Source organism: Podarcis vaucheri, assembly GCF_965113315.1.
Source record: "Podarcis vaucheri genome assembly, chromosome: 12".
Classification (NCBI taxonomy): domain Eukaryota; kingdom Metazoa; phylum Chordata; class Lepidosauria; order Squamata; family Lacertidae; genus Podarcis; species Podarcis vaucheri.
This window is the reverse complement of record NC_138750.1, coordinates 48185987-48200639: the sequence shown is the minus strand read 5'-3', so window position 1 is coordinate 48200639 and position 14653 is coordinate 48185987. Positions and strand designations below refer to the sequence as shown.

Here is a 14653-nt window from a genome sequence, read left to right as displayed (position 1 = left end):
TGTACATCAGACTTCACCAACGTGGGGCCCTCCAGAGGTTTGGGAGGACAACTCCCAACAGCCCTTGCAGTGTTGGCTGGGGCTGATGGAAGTTGTGGTCCTAAACATCTGGAGGACTTCACGTTCCAAACATCTGGAGTTGTGGTGTTGGACATCTGGATAACAGCAGGTTGGCTGGCAAAGCTTGCCTTTCACAATTGTCACTTTTTTATTGTTTTGCAAAGCCAAACCACTCAGTACACCACTGCATCAAGTTAACTAGGTCATCATCAAGAGGCAGAATTGGTTCATACAATGGAGCAGAGCAGAGCTACAATCTCCTGGCAGCAGCGACTCCTGGCAGCAGAAAGGGGTACGATGGCAGGGAGGTTGAGGCCATATGGGTGTACCAGTAGAAGGCTGGTTTGGCTCCTCCGGTGCACGAGTGAAGCCCTGATCTCACCACTGTCTCCAAGCAAGTAGCAGGGATGCTGCTGAGAGAAGGCTATTGCTATGATTCAGCCACACCAGGTGATCCACTGCTGTCAAGAGGCTTACTGAGATCCCATGATAATCATGGGGTTGTCTGTTATCTAGGTACTTTATTTTAATTATACAAACAGTTCAATATGGAGTTGAAGATGTAGATCGCTTGCAACCCAATCTAGGGCCGGCCCAGTCATGCAGCAGGGTGAAACAATCTGGTTCACCATGAAGAGCAGGTAGATGGAGATGGGAACTGGCACATCATTCAAGCTCTAATTCAGGCAGCAAAATGTATTGGGCTGACACATCCCCAGCGCTTATACGATTTTAAGAAGGTCACACTGACATCAATGGGACTTTCAAATAAATATACGCATAGTATAACAGCTTTATAGCTGTTGCAGTCTTCCTGTTTTGGGTGGCATACTCTGGTCACAGCTTGCCTCATAATCCATTTTATGAATGACATTTGCCGTTCACTGCTATCTCACCACCAGAACCTGCTAGACTTGCAGAGCTGGATCTTACATTGGCCCAGGCCACAAGTAACCTCAAGCACTGCTGGATCTTGCCTTGCTTGCCTGGTGACATCCAGTTGCCAGAGGAGACAGGGCTCCTGTGCCTCCAACAGTTATGCAGAAGAGGGTAATTAAGCTGGAGCTGCTGTGTATCTGACTTCACAAGGGACAATCATCTCTTTGAAGGAATCCTCTATTTGAAAGGCTGTCTGGCCCAAGCTCAGTTTAAATGTAAAGAGCTGTAAGAAGGAAAGGCACGGGTCTTGCTTATTCATCAATAGGTAGCAGAACCTGCAGAAGTGGACTTGGCAGGCACACAGATCACCTGGTCTTCCACACTGGTAAAAATGCATTGCATTGCTATTTATTTTAAAGTAATATTTTCTAACTTTGGATGTATTTATACATATAATAGCATATACAGATTCTATGTAAACCCATCTCATCTTTTTTCTAGCATTGCAAAGGGGCCACCCTGATTTCAGCAAATGTAGTTTGCATGTACAGCTACATCTGCTGAAATACCTTCTTCTACACAACTGTTAAAGGTGCAGGAGCCCTGTTTTCTATGCCCACTGACCACCATACCTGTTGCAAAGAAGGAATACTGGTGACCATGCCCTAACCATGTTGGAGTCCTGAAGCATGTGTATGCTTTAGGCCTAGTTCCCCCCATCTGTCAGGGACTGGACTGAGGGGGAAGAGACTGAGGAGGAATGGTGGAGACTGCCTCCCTCCTCCTGAACCTTCTAGAGAAGAGTAAGGCAGTATTGGATTACAGCAGTGGTTTGAGGAAGGTCACAGCTCAGAGACAGGCGAACAGAAGAGTTGGGAGAAGTGAAGGCGGAGACAGAGACAGAGCAGCCAGCTGACACATTATCACTGGAGAGCATTTCCATCCCCCCTTCTTCCAGAACCCGGCATGCATTGAAAGTGGAAGAGCAAATAACTCAGAGACAATTAGCCCCTGGCGGCCACCATAAGGGGAAGTGCTGTTGCTAGGAAGGGAAGGGGGAGGAGCTCAGTTGGAGCAATGCTGTTAAGCTAAGATGCAGTGTATAGATTCCTCTCAATATGAATATTGAATATAGACTTGGTAAGAGCTTCCTTGTCTACTTCCTTGGCTGTCTGCCATGGGGGGGGGGGCTGGAATTCATTGAACCTGACACTACCCATCACTTTGTACATAGCATCTCTTATGGCTCATAAGAACATAAGAAGAGGACCATGCCAAAGGCCTATCTGGTCCAGTATCCTGTTCTGACAGTGGTCAACTGATTGACTCTGGGAAGTCCACTAGGAGGACTTGAGTTCAACAGCACATGTCCCAGGAACTGACATTGGAGGCAGAACATGGTCATCTTGGCTAGTAGCTACTGCTAGCCTTATCCTCCAGTTGCCATTTAACTCATGGAGGGTGCTTTGTGCTGCTACTGCATTTTCTCCTTCTACATGGTACAAACATTTCCTTTATTAAATAGAAGCATCACCCCTGAAACCCCAGGCCACTCCACTGCTCACCTCAGCATATGAGATTCAATGTAGACAATTGACAGGCACCAGGAAGCTGGCAGCCGCTTGAACATTACATGAGCTTGATGACACTTTGTAACCTTGCAATTAGGTGCACTTCTGTCTTTCATAACTCTGGCTTTCTGCCATTCAGCATATATATATTTAGAATGCCTAGGAAGAAGGGACCTGTTGGTTGACTTCTCTAAGAGCACTGCAGGTCAACAGAGAAGACCTCTGAGTGTTGGGGCTGTAAGATAAGGGAGCACTGGCTTTCTCTGACGCTATGTAAAGCTCTGGCTCATGACCCAGAAGAAACCCAATTGGATTGGAAATGAGCTGAAATGTGGCACTGTCGATTTTATTGCTGAAATCAATTGCACGACATTGAATAACACAAACGAGAGGGATGTTGCTGAAATCAATCCGTCTTCCTGTTTTTTCCCAGGCACCCTGTTATGTTCGGCCGAAGCCCTCAGGGGAAAGACAGAGCTTTTCAAGACCGGCAACGCTACTCAGAAACAACCAGGACTACATGGAAACAGGAAGTTGCCTTATACCACACCAGACCATTGGTACATTTAGCACAGTACACTGATGTGGGTGGTTTTTCGGGGTTTCAGGCCTTTCTCAGCCCTACTGTGATAGCCTGGGACTCGGACTCGGAACTAGAGGAGTCTCAGTCCACACTGGATCCTTTGCCTCAGGGAGCATCTGAACCAAGTCTGGGGCCTGATTCTGAAGAGCCCCATTCTGCACAGGTTCCCCTGCAACAAGCACCAGCTAGGCTGAGTCAGGGGCCTGAGCCTGCCCTGGCTCCAGATGCGGGGATTAACTCGTTGCCTTCAGCTGAGCCATCACTTACAGCTGTTCCACTACCAATTGGGTCAGGAGAGGCTGAGGCGGCCTCTGGGTCTAGTAACCCACCGACGTCTCCCGAGCTGCAGAGACTAAGGTCTGAGAGAAGGAGAGACCTGAGTACTTGCAGGAGGAGTGCTTGCCTTTGGGCGAGACAGAGAGGTGAGTCTCTGGGGGATCAGAACCGGCTGTTACCCCAACAGAGATAACAGGCTGTCGACCTCGCCCCAGGTTGTGGGAACAACATGGCTGTTTGCCAGAATCTGCCTTGGCCCTGGCGAACTGACTCCTCACAGAACCCTTGGATTCAGGACTGGACCTGGACCACATTGCTCGGGTTACCCCTGGGCCCAGCACACCTACCTGGAGATACCAGGGACTGAAATTGGGACCCTCTGGATTCAAAACAGTTGCTCTTCTCCCTCTCTAATAGTGATGGCTATTCCCTACCTCCACAGCTGGAGGCAGTGATGCTTCTGTATATCAGTTGCTGGAAGCTGAAGGAGGGGGAAAGGGCTGTTGTGCTTGAATCCTGCTTTCAGTCTTCCCATTGGGGCAACTGGTTGACCGCTATGAGGACAGGATGCTGGACTAGAAAGGCCATGGCCTGATCCAGCAAGTTCTTCTTATGTAAGCAAAGAGAGAAGCGTTTCAAAACAAAACGCTGGGCTGCCTAGGAAGCCTCTCAAATATCTCAGATTAGGAGGAAGGAGGAAACAAAACATTAGGAGTAAATGCATGTTCTTTCCTGAGTGGGTTAAAAAAAAATGTTCCTCAAGGAACTAATGTAATTGAGGGAGGGCAACACTGATCTTGTCTTTCTTTTTCAGTTAGATTTATCATTCATTTTCTTCATTTACCATTAAGGCAGGTCCAGTGAGGTTGCAAGTAGTTTACGGCCTTTAACAAATGGCCTCCTACGCAGGCCTGATTTAATTAGGAGACAAGCCTTATTATTTGACCTTAATGGACTTCCTATTCAAAACGGCAGCCTCTATTTCCACCCCCTCATCAAGACAGATAATCAGCCCTCTTATTTTTCCAAGGCTGAAGTTTTGAAGGGTTGCTGAGCAGCACTGAGCCATCAAGCAGTGTTGGAAATGGCAAAGTGAGCCCTAAAGGCGCAGCTGGATATGGCAAAGCAAAGGAGATGCTGAAGGGCCGTGGCTTAGCAGCAGAGCACCTGATTTTCATGGAGAAGGTCCCAGGTTCAGCTCCAGTGTCTCCAGGTTCGGCTGGGAAAGTTTCCTGCCTGAAACTCTGGAGAGTTTCTGCCAGTCAGAGTGAACAATACTGAGCTAGGTAGAACCGTGATCTGACTTTCTATGGTTCTCTGTTCCTACAGTAAAAAAGGCAACAGAGAGTAACCTCCACATTGTTGTCTCAAGGCAGCTGGGTCAGGACTTGAAATATTTTAGTTCAATAAAGAGATCACTTTCCTTCCCCTTCACTCCAAATGAAGGCCTATGAATTCATTAGTTACTTATTATTGTAATAATGCTATTATTTCCAGGAATGTGTCATTTACCGGAATCCAGCTGGGTAAATAAATGCAAATGGCTAATTTTGCCTATCAACAGCCAGTTTCTATGGTACCATGTCAAATGACGAAACGACCTAAATCTCTTATCATAAAGTGCAATTGAATATCCAGATTTTGTTAATTGCATTATAGCCAAGGTTATTTGATGACTTCCCCCACCTAGATATATGAATTTATTTGTGAAAATGCTGACATTTGTATACTGTTTCTAAACTCAAATAATAAGTGTTTCCATTTGCAAACAAGTGTCTGTGGTTTCTGTTCTCAGTCCCTCCCACCCCATTTTTGCTTCCATTTTTTCAAGTTGGGATAGCTTCCTGAAGCCTGGAGAGCGAGAGGGGTCGGTGCGCACGGACCCCTCTCGCTCTCCAGGCTTCAGCGAAAGCCTGCATTCACCCCATAGGACGCACCCAGATTTCCCCTTCATTTTTGGAGGGGGAAAAGTGTGTCTTATAGGGCGAAAAATACGGTACTTGTGACTAATGATACATAGATACATTGATGCTTTACAGTACAATCTTTTACATATCTCCTTAGAAGTATGTTCAGTGGGACTTGCACAATTATTTGGAAGTAAGTCCCATTGTGTTCAGTGGGGCTTTTTTCCAGATAAGTTTCTTTAGTATTGTACCCTAAATGTTTCCAAATGGTGCAATTGTATGTATTACAATTATACAGAAAATATTTCAGGTTCCTAAAGCAATCAAGTAAGATTAGGTATGATAAAGCTGTGAAGACTTAATTTCACTCCCCACTTTGCTTTCCCACACTTTCCCCTGTTGGATCCAGTAGAATTAGTCTGAGCCTTGAAATTCATCAAGAATGAAGGAGGAGATGAGAAAGAGAGGGATTCTTCCCAATTGCTCTCTGTCAGACACATCCAAAGTCCTTTTATGGGGCCTTTTCTGACCTGCTGGTCAATTTAATCTGGCCTCCGTGGTAGTACATGTCCTGAGGTAAAAATCCTTAAAAAAGCTCAATAACTTCAATTGTCAAAAAAGCTCATCAACTTAAATCCTAAGAAAAGCTCAAGAACTTTGGTCGGCCCTCATGCATGTTCACTGCATATAATCTGACCCTCTTTGGAAAAAGTTTGGGCACCTGTGCTCTATGTAGTTCTCAAGGTAACTGCTCTTACCATCTCATGACCAAGGAGGCACTATGAGGGGGCAGGGGCTCAGAGACCAAGTTGTTACCAGGAGGAAACCTCACGACATTATTCCACCTTTGGGCTAGCAGATTAGAAACCTAATTTTAGATGGAAAATTATAATTTGGCTACAACGAAAAACTATTGCAGGAGTCATCTGATAAAAGGCAATTTCCTTTCACAGCAAAACCGGTTTTAGGAAGAGTGAGGTGGCCACCTCTGACAGCTGATTTTGGGTGTCTCCGAGGGGAGAGGCATTTGTGGGATTTTCTGCCAACAATACCTTGCTCAGCTTTGAATACTAAGCACCTTGATGGGAGGATGTGGGGCAACAACACACCATTTGCTGTTTCATCTCAGGCAGCAAATTGTCTGGGAGGTGAGTGTGCTTCTTCTGTGATGGTTCCTGGTGGGATACTTGCAGAATTTGCCTCATCTGCTAAAATCTCTTTGCATGTCCCCTGCTGAAATCTGAAAAGTTTTCCCATTTTGAACTCCCCATAGCTTACTCCTGTATGTACTTGTGACACATGCAGAGAGGTCTTTAATCCCTTTCTCTCTCCAGTAAACACCAATGGGAGCTCTCTCTCTTTCTCAGACTTCTTTATTTGCTGTGACATGAAGCCTCATCAAGGTTGGAAACCGACTCCCCCCCCCCCCAGGGGAGCAATTGGGCAATGTGTAAGCTCTAAGGACCAGCTGAAAAGTATGCTGGTGATCTCATCCTTCATAAAGAACCTGATTTCCAATTATGTTTATCAGTCACTTCAGGTAAATAGTGACCTAATTGCTGAATGATCCATTGTTATTATTGCATTAGCCAAAGGGCTGTTGCAAAGATGACGCAGGAAAGTTCTCTGTTGCTCCACAGGGTAGGATCTGAGCCAATGGGTTCAAATAACAAGAAATGGGACTTTGACTTAACATTAGGAATAACAGTACAAGCTGTTCAGCAGGGTAACAGGCTGCCTCAGAAGGAAGTAGACTGCCTTTTCTTAGATGCTTTTAAGCGGAGGCATGATGCTGATGCTGCTTAATTTTATTTGCAGAGGCAGGTGGCCACCTAGCAGGGATGTTGTCATGGTGCATTTCTTATATCAGCAGCGAGTTGGTCTGGATGTCCTTTGAGTTCCCTCCATCTCTTTGATTTGCTTGCATATATAGGGACGCGGGTGGCGCTGTGGGTTAAACCACAGAGCCTAGGACTTGCCGATCAGAAGGTCGGCTGTTTGAATCCCCACGACGGGGTGAGCTCCCATTGCTCGGTCCCTGCTCCTGCCAACCTAGCAGTCCGAAAGCACATCAAAGTGCAAGTAGATGAATAGGTACCGCTCCAGCGGGAAGGTAAATGGCGTTTCCGTGCACTGCTCTGGTTCACCAGAAGCGGCTTAGTCATGCTGGCCGCATGACCCGGAAGCTGTACGCCGGCTCCCTTGGCCAATAAAGCAAGATGAGCACCGCAACCCCAGAGTCGGCCACGACTGGACCTAATGGTCAGGGGTACCTTTACCTTACTGTGCATCAAAGTATTGGCTGCACTTACTCAGTTGGGTCAAACCCTTTGAGAATTTCTCATCCACACACTTATGGAGACAAACACAAGAGCTGGACCCGGCTCCCACAAGCGAGACTTGTCTTCTACAGGAATTGCGTCCTTTGTCTCCGGTGTCAAAACATCAGCATACCCCACTTGTCTATCTAATCTTCTCACCTGAACTATTTATGGTATTTTTCTAGTGCCTGTCACTGAAGTATTCAAACATTGGTAGAGGGGGGGGGGGAATCCCTCAGAAATGTCATTTATGCACACTAATTCTTTGCAACATTCTGATCTCTCCAAGTTTCACAATCCCCATGCCTTCTTTGTCTCTGTTTTAGGTGCTGCTTGCTTGTTGACTCTCTGCTTTCTATCAGCTTGACAGGTTTAAACAGCCATAGTAGAATTCCTTTGGCTTGAATGTTGGGCTAGTTGCCTTCTCTGCCAGCTCAGAACCCAATACAAAGACTCCAGATGGTCACAGTAGTAGATCTATGCTTTTGATATAAATCACTTGGCCTTTGGATGGAAGCCTTTGAAACGACACCCTGTTCAAGCGCTCCTTGTAGAAAGAGGCTACTCCTCCCAGCTTTAAGAAAACACATACTGTTTCTACTAGAATATTAAAACTGTGTGGAGCTTGGAGGGTTGACTCCTTGTTATTACTTAATAAGTACCAGATGAGTTTCAATGTAATGACAACACAATGTGGAAAACAATACGGAATAGCATTTTATTGCTACGAGTGCGCGCGCGCACACACACACACATTTTGAACCTTTTCCATGGAGAAATTACTTTTGTTCACACCCACCTTTGAGTTCTTCACCTTTGGAAACTTCTGCCCTACTGCAATTCAGTTGCAAATGAAGCACTATCATCTCCTATCTAAACAAAGCTGAAGTAAGGGTAATGGCCCATTGTCCGATTTATCCCTTGCTACCCCACCCTAAAACTTCAAGAGGATTAAGGAAGCAAACTAGCCTTTCACATAGACCAAAGGGACTTTGAGGACCTCAGGAGTAAAAATAATTCCTTATCTTCAAACCCATTATTTCTCATTTCTATGTTGATCTGTGCCTTAAAAATAAAAAAAGTATAAATTTATTTTTAAAATTTTGTGAACTGCAAAGAGTTGCCTAAGCGAGGCACAGGCAAACTCGGCCCTCCAGATGTTTTGGGACTACAACTCCCATCATCCCTGACCACTGGTCCTGTTAGCTAGGGATGATGGGAGTTGTAGTCCCAAAACATCTGGAGGGCCGAGTTTGCCTGTGCCTGGCCTAAGCAGTATACATGATAATAAAATAAAATTGTAGGAAAAAGTCACTAAAATCTAATCTATCTATCTATCTCCACTGGAGAATTTAGGTCCACTAATTTAAGTGGGTCTACCCTGAGTGAAACTTAGCCAAGTTCCAGCCACAAGAAAACTTCATGTCCCATTCTGATCTGCTTTTATTGATGCTCCCTTAAGCCACAGCAGTTTCTTTGGATCATAAGTTAAAGTTGTGCTGCTCTTCCCATTATTGTAGTCAAGGTTTTGTGGTGCATATACATATATTTCCAGCTAGCTCGCTGCTTCCTAGAAGGTGGAGAGTTACAAATGTCCTGCTAAAAAAACCAACAGTGTAAGGATATCTGCTATTTTCGTAAGGACTTTTTGACCTGGGCGGAAGGAAGGTATTTTAAAAGGTATTTCACATTAAACACAAGCGAGTGCATACAGAGAATATGCGAGGTGGAAAAGGTACTATAAATCTTTTATTGCTCTGCATCTGGGATGACCACGTTAGTCAAGACTCAGTTATGCAGATTTTTCCAAAACTAATGACAATAAAAACTTTACAGCTCACTGGGCCTTCACATACTTTTTGCTCACACTCTGTCCTTTATTTCTTCTGATCCTTTGCCCCATTTCTTTGTACAGAAATAGAAAACAGTCTTGTAGCATGTCAGACCGTCAGTTCATCCAGCACAGTGTTTGTCTGCACCAACTGACAAGAGGCTGTCCGGGGCTTCAGACCAGGAGTCTCTCGCAGTCTGACCTGGATATCCCAGGGATTGAAACTAGGACCTTTTTTATTTATTTTACTACCTTTCTAGGCTGGATCTACATTGACCTGTTTAACTTTATTCTCCCCTATTAGAACAATATTAGGCATGCCGCTCTAAAATGTCACAGGGCATACTTGTTATTGTTATTATTTGCATTGGCTTTTTTCCATCAAATGTAAGTAATTCTCAGCCACACCATTTCCCAAAATGCTGTTTCTTTTCCTGCTGCTGGTTGCTGGTTCCTCTGCTCCATCCTCTGGCGTCACATTTTAATTCTTCCTCCCTCCCTCCTTCCCTCATGCCCTTTGTTATCTACCCCTCGAATACCATTGGAGAGGGGTCGGTGCTTGAAGGCAGTAACAAAAAAGGTTAAAATGCTACATAGGGACATATGAGCAGTTTTTCACTGATACAGCAGCAGAAAACAATTAAAATTAGGCAATGAAAAAGCCAAGGTATTAACACATTATGAATGTAAAAAGCAGGATGTCATGTGTCCATCTACATCAGGCATAGGCAAACTTGGCTCTCCAAATGTTTTTGAGACTACAACTCCCATCATCCCTAGCTAACAGGACCAGTGGTCAGGGATGATGGGAACTGTAGTCTCAAAACATCTGAAGGGCCAAGTTTGCCTATGAAAACTACATTATCAAACCATTCCTTAACCCTTCCGTGATGCTAAAAACCAGGAGTGTGGATCTGTCCCAGCCCACTTTTCCTCCACGGACCTTGAGGTAGCAGATATAGTTTTCCTCCCCCACCATTTTATCCTCACAACAACCTTGTGAGGTGGTTGTTCATTCGTGCTGGCAGGGAGAAAGGCACAAGCCCAATAGTAGGTGGAACCAGATCCAATGGCAGGCAGAGAGGCAGAGTCATCCCCTGATTGATTGTAAGCAAGAAGGCAGGCAGGCAGGGACTGGCTGAGGGCAGAATGAGGTTGGTGGGGCAGTGTACCATTTGCCCTAAGCAACCAGCCTCCACTGGCTTCAGAGTGTCCAAAGGCAATTTGCCCATGTTACTATGCCCATTCCCTCTCTCACCCATCCAGATGTGCCGCATAATAAGTTTACAATCTGTCATCGTGACAACTCGGGATCAGGGTTCATTGCCAGTCTGATGGCATCCTTGGGTCATAGCATGATCACTAATAGTGTGGAATAGTACTACTGTACTGGGGCAGCCTTCTGTTGCCCCATATGTCACAGTCCTGTCTATTCTTTCATCTGGGTTTATATTGCATATTGGCAGTGAGATTTGCAGAATGGTGTAACTTTGTTTTGCAAGCTGCTCTGAGGATGTATTTCAGTGGAAGGGGAAACCAACACATCTGTACTGCACAAAATAATAAAAAAAATGGGTAGATCCATTGCAGTCGCAGTCTGGGTGTGGATAGCTTTGCCATGCAGGCCTCCAGTCCTTCTAATAAATACATTAAGGGTGTCCCCCATTAAGCATCTATCACCCTCCTGTTTGTTTGTTTTCTTCTTTCCTTCCACATCACCATGAGTCATGCTGTGTGGTTTTTTAAAAAATAATAGTAATAGCAGGTCACAAGAAAGTTGTCCAAATTTGTCACATCGTGCCACAGCTAGCGATTTATTGGCTAGCTGTTGTGCAGCAAATGTTCTCTGTCTCTCTACAGAGGTCACTCTGCTTTAAAAAAGAAAGAAAAAGAAATCCGGCAAACGAGAAAACAAAGGCCACTTGGGTTTGATACGTTCAGAGCAAATAGTTATCATCTGATTGAAGAACAATGACTCCTTAGAATGCTCAAACAGTGTTTGTTATTGTTTGGGAGCATGTGCTCTGCGGTCATCATATGATAAAACATACTGATACGGAAAAGGAGTGTGTAGCAGACACCCTCGGATCAGCTGTTCCTATCCAATTTTGGCAAGCTGCAGGAGGAAGCTATCAGGCGGGCTGCAATATGCCAATGCTGTTTGAACCACATTAGTCACTTGCTTTATTGTCTGGGCTGTTATCAAAGGAGTTTATTGCTTCTTCCTTCTTCCTTCTTGGATTCACAAAATTCCAAAGTCTTCTTTTGCTTGGGAGAATGTGAAATTGTGGGGCATAGTGCATTGTACAAACGATAGGCGTTTGCTGCTGAAACACTAGTGAATGGCACAGAGGGACAGATTCCACTCTGGGTCTGAAAGCTTCCATCTGCAATGGAATGATTTCTTGCACAAACTTGCAGCCTCCACCAACAGTATTCAATGACTGAACGTGCTTCAATGGATCAGGCTGTAGGCACAGGAACGATAAGAAACATGCAGTGGTGTTGCCTGGTATCCAGATCTTAGCATACTAATGTCTATGTTTGCATGTATCACCTTGAGAAAATGTCTCATTATTCCAGCCTGAAAAGAAAACACATATATTTGATATACAGTTTATGAACTTGGTTTATGAACTTAATCCATTCTGGAAGTCTGTTCTTAAACCAAAGTGTTCTTAAACCAAGGCGTGCTTTCCCATAGCAGCGGGGGACTCAGTTTACAAATGGAACACACTCAACAGGAAGCCCAACATGTTCTGTTTCCAAGGCAAAGTTCACAAACCAAAACACCTACTTCTGGATTTGCAGCGTTCTTAATCCAAGTTGTTCATAAACTAATCTGTTCCTAAACCACTGTATAGATATAGATGATTTAGATATAGGACTGTCAATGGTTTGGTACAGATGTGATGGTGCTGTGGTCTAAACCACAGAGCCTCTTGGGCTTGCCAATGGTAAGGTCAGCAGTTCAAATCCCCATGATGGGGTGAGCTCCCATTGCTCTGTCCCAGCTCCTGCCAACCTAGCAGTTTGAAAGCATACCAGCATGAGTAGATAAATAGGTACCACTGTGGTGGGAAGGTAAACGGTGTTTCTGTGCACTCTGGCTTCCGTCACGGTGTCCCATTATGCCAGAAGTGGTTTCGTCATGCTGGCCACATGACCTGGAAAGCTGTCTGTGGACAAACACTGGCCCCATCGGCCTGGAAACAGAGATGAACACTGCACTCCATAGTCTAATTCAACTGGACCTAACCATCCAGGAGTCCTTTACGTTAGTGCTAAACCATAAATAAGTGTTGCCTGAATGAGCTAAGCCTTGTGTGTGCCATCTTTCTCATTCCTTTCCAGCGATGCTATAAGGAGGAGATTGGAAACAACCACTTTCTATTTAATGCTCACCACAGTCTATTGTAACGCCCCAAAGACCAAGCTGTGCTTACTGCAAACCATGGTGCAGTAACTTTCCAAGATTATAAATTATGCATTGAGCTTAACTTGTTTCAGTGAACCATAATTTACATTAACCACAGAATGTCCTTTCAGACTGTCAGGACTGGGTCATATCTAGAGGGAGCCAGGGGTTGAGAACCAGGAGTCTGGATCGGAGAGCAATCAGGGCTGGAGAACAAGCCAGGAGTCAGGACTGAAGAGCAGGGTCAGACAGCAACTTAGGAGAGCTGACCTCAGGACAATCTAGGTGTCAAGACCAAAGTAGAGCTCAGACACATAAAGGTTCACTAGTGCTCAGGCAAGGGCTGCACGTCCTGTTTTGCCAAATGAGGCAAACGGGAAAGTGCCACCCTGCCCTGCTGCCATGCCACCCCCGCCAAAACGTCCCTTACCTGCATTGTGCAGCAGCACTCGTGAAGTGGCAGCAATGATGGCGAATTCCAGTGATATCTCGTCTTGCAGAGCTCTTGCAAGATCTTCATGGAGAGACAAGATCTCACCGGAAACTGCCTGGGCTTCTGGCACCCCTTCTTCACTGGTGGTGATGGGGACAATGCCTTGTGGGATTCTTCTGCCTGAAGCGGCTGCCTCAGCTTGTTCCATGTGTGGGTCAGCCCTGAGCTCAGATAGACCTTGTTGCTCAGGCAGGACTCCAATGAGATGGGAAGTCTTCTTATGCTCCTCCCTCCACAGGAGAAGCCAATGGTCACTCTGGACACATGGGGTCGGACCAAAACCAGAACAATATTTGTGTAGAGGCTGAAGACATGCTGTTCACTACATTGGGCAGTGGTAAGCAGTTCTGGATGAGGACAACATAATATGCCATGGCTAAACAGGGGTCAGATGCTTCAATCTTCTTGTAACCACATCAGAAATACAGAGAAGAGGGTGGGGAGGAGGACTTTGTAAGCCCGGGGATTGTTTGTCCTTGCTTACTGTATGTAACACTAAACAGCACTTCCAAGCTACATTCAAACCGGGTCAACATACCACAGGACCTTTTCTGGAAGCTTTCCACCACCATCAAAGTTACATTCCTATTGCTGAACCTAATATTTCATTACTGGGCCCATGGTGCAGCTGATTGATCTCGTCTATGAATTAAGCAAACCCTGAGTTGGACTCACTGGGGACTGCAGTTCAGTACAGAGCGTTAAACCTGGCAACCATGTATAACCCCCTAGGGTGTTTAATGTGAAATTAAGGTTTTACTCTCAGAAATGGGAACAGTGGACTCTGGCAAGCAAGCATTGAACGAATGGTCACTACGGGACAATCAAACTGTGCATATTTATCACCCAATACTCCACAGATTTCACGCCTTCTCTCAAGACTGGTTATCTTCTCTTTATTTGAAACTTAAACATAGCACACAATTTATATAACCTTATTCATTTAAACTGATTTATACCCATGGCAAGTTAAGCTGGAAGAAAAGGGAGAAAAGTGGTATTGATTAACCTGTCATATGGCATACGCTATGATGCTAGCTACTTCAGGAATGCTTCAGTGGTTTCGTTAGAAACTGCCAGTGGGATAGGATGAAATTTTCTTGACAGCGCTGGATGTCCAGTCTATCAGCAAGGGCTCTTTCTGTGTCATATATGGCTACGACAGCCTCCGGAGATCAACTGAGCAGCATACAGAATAATAACAACATCACAATATGTGTGAGGAGTGAATAAATTAGCACCATATTTCAGCGTTGGCTTCAGGGTCTTATCATTAACAAAACAGTTGCACTGCTTACTCCTCTGTGTGTCTCA

At 45.1% G+C, this 14653-nt stretch overlaps 1 protein-coding gene and 1 long non-coding RNA gene across 2 annotated transcripts in view; both read right to left on the bottom strand.

Annotated features, from left to right (window-relative positions):
- The window catches only part of LOC309515026 (tigger transposable element-derived protein 1-like), a 409488-nt gene that overhangs the window by 264152 nt on the left and 130683 nt on the right, over positions 1-14653 (bottom strand). The gene's annotated exons all lie outside the window — the stretch shown is intronic.
- On the bottom strand, positions 8302-13781 carry LOC309515080. Its single transcript, XR_014212240.1, has 2 exons — positions 13277-13781; positions 8302-12012 (listed from the first exon to the last, which is right to left on the bottom strand). It is a non-coding gene; the product is annotated as an uncharacterized lncRNA (long non-coding RNA).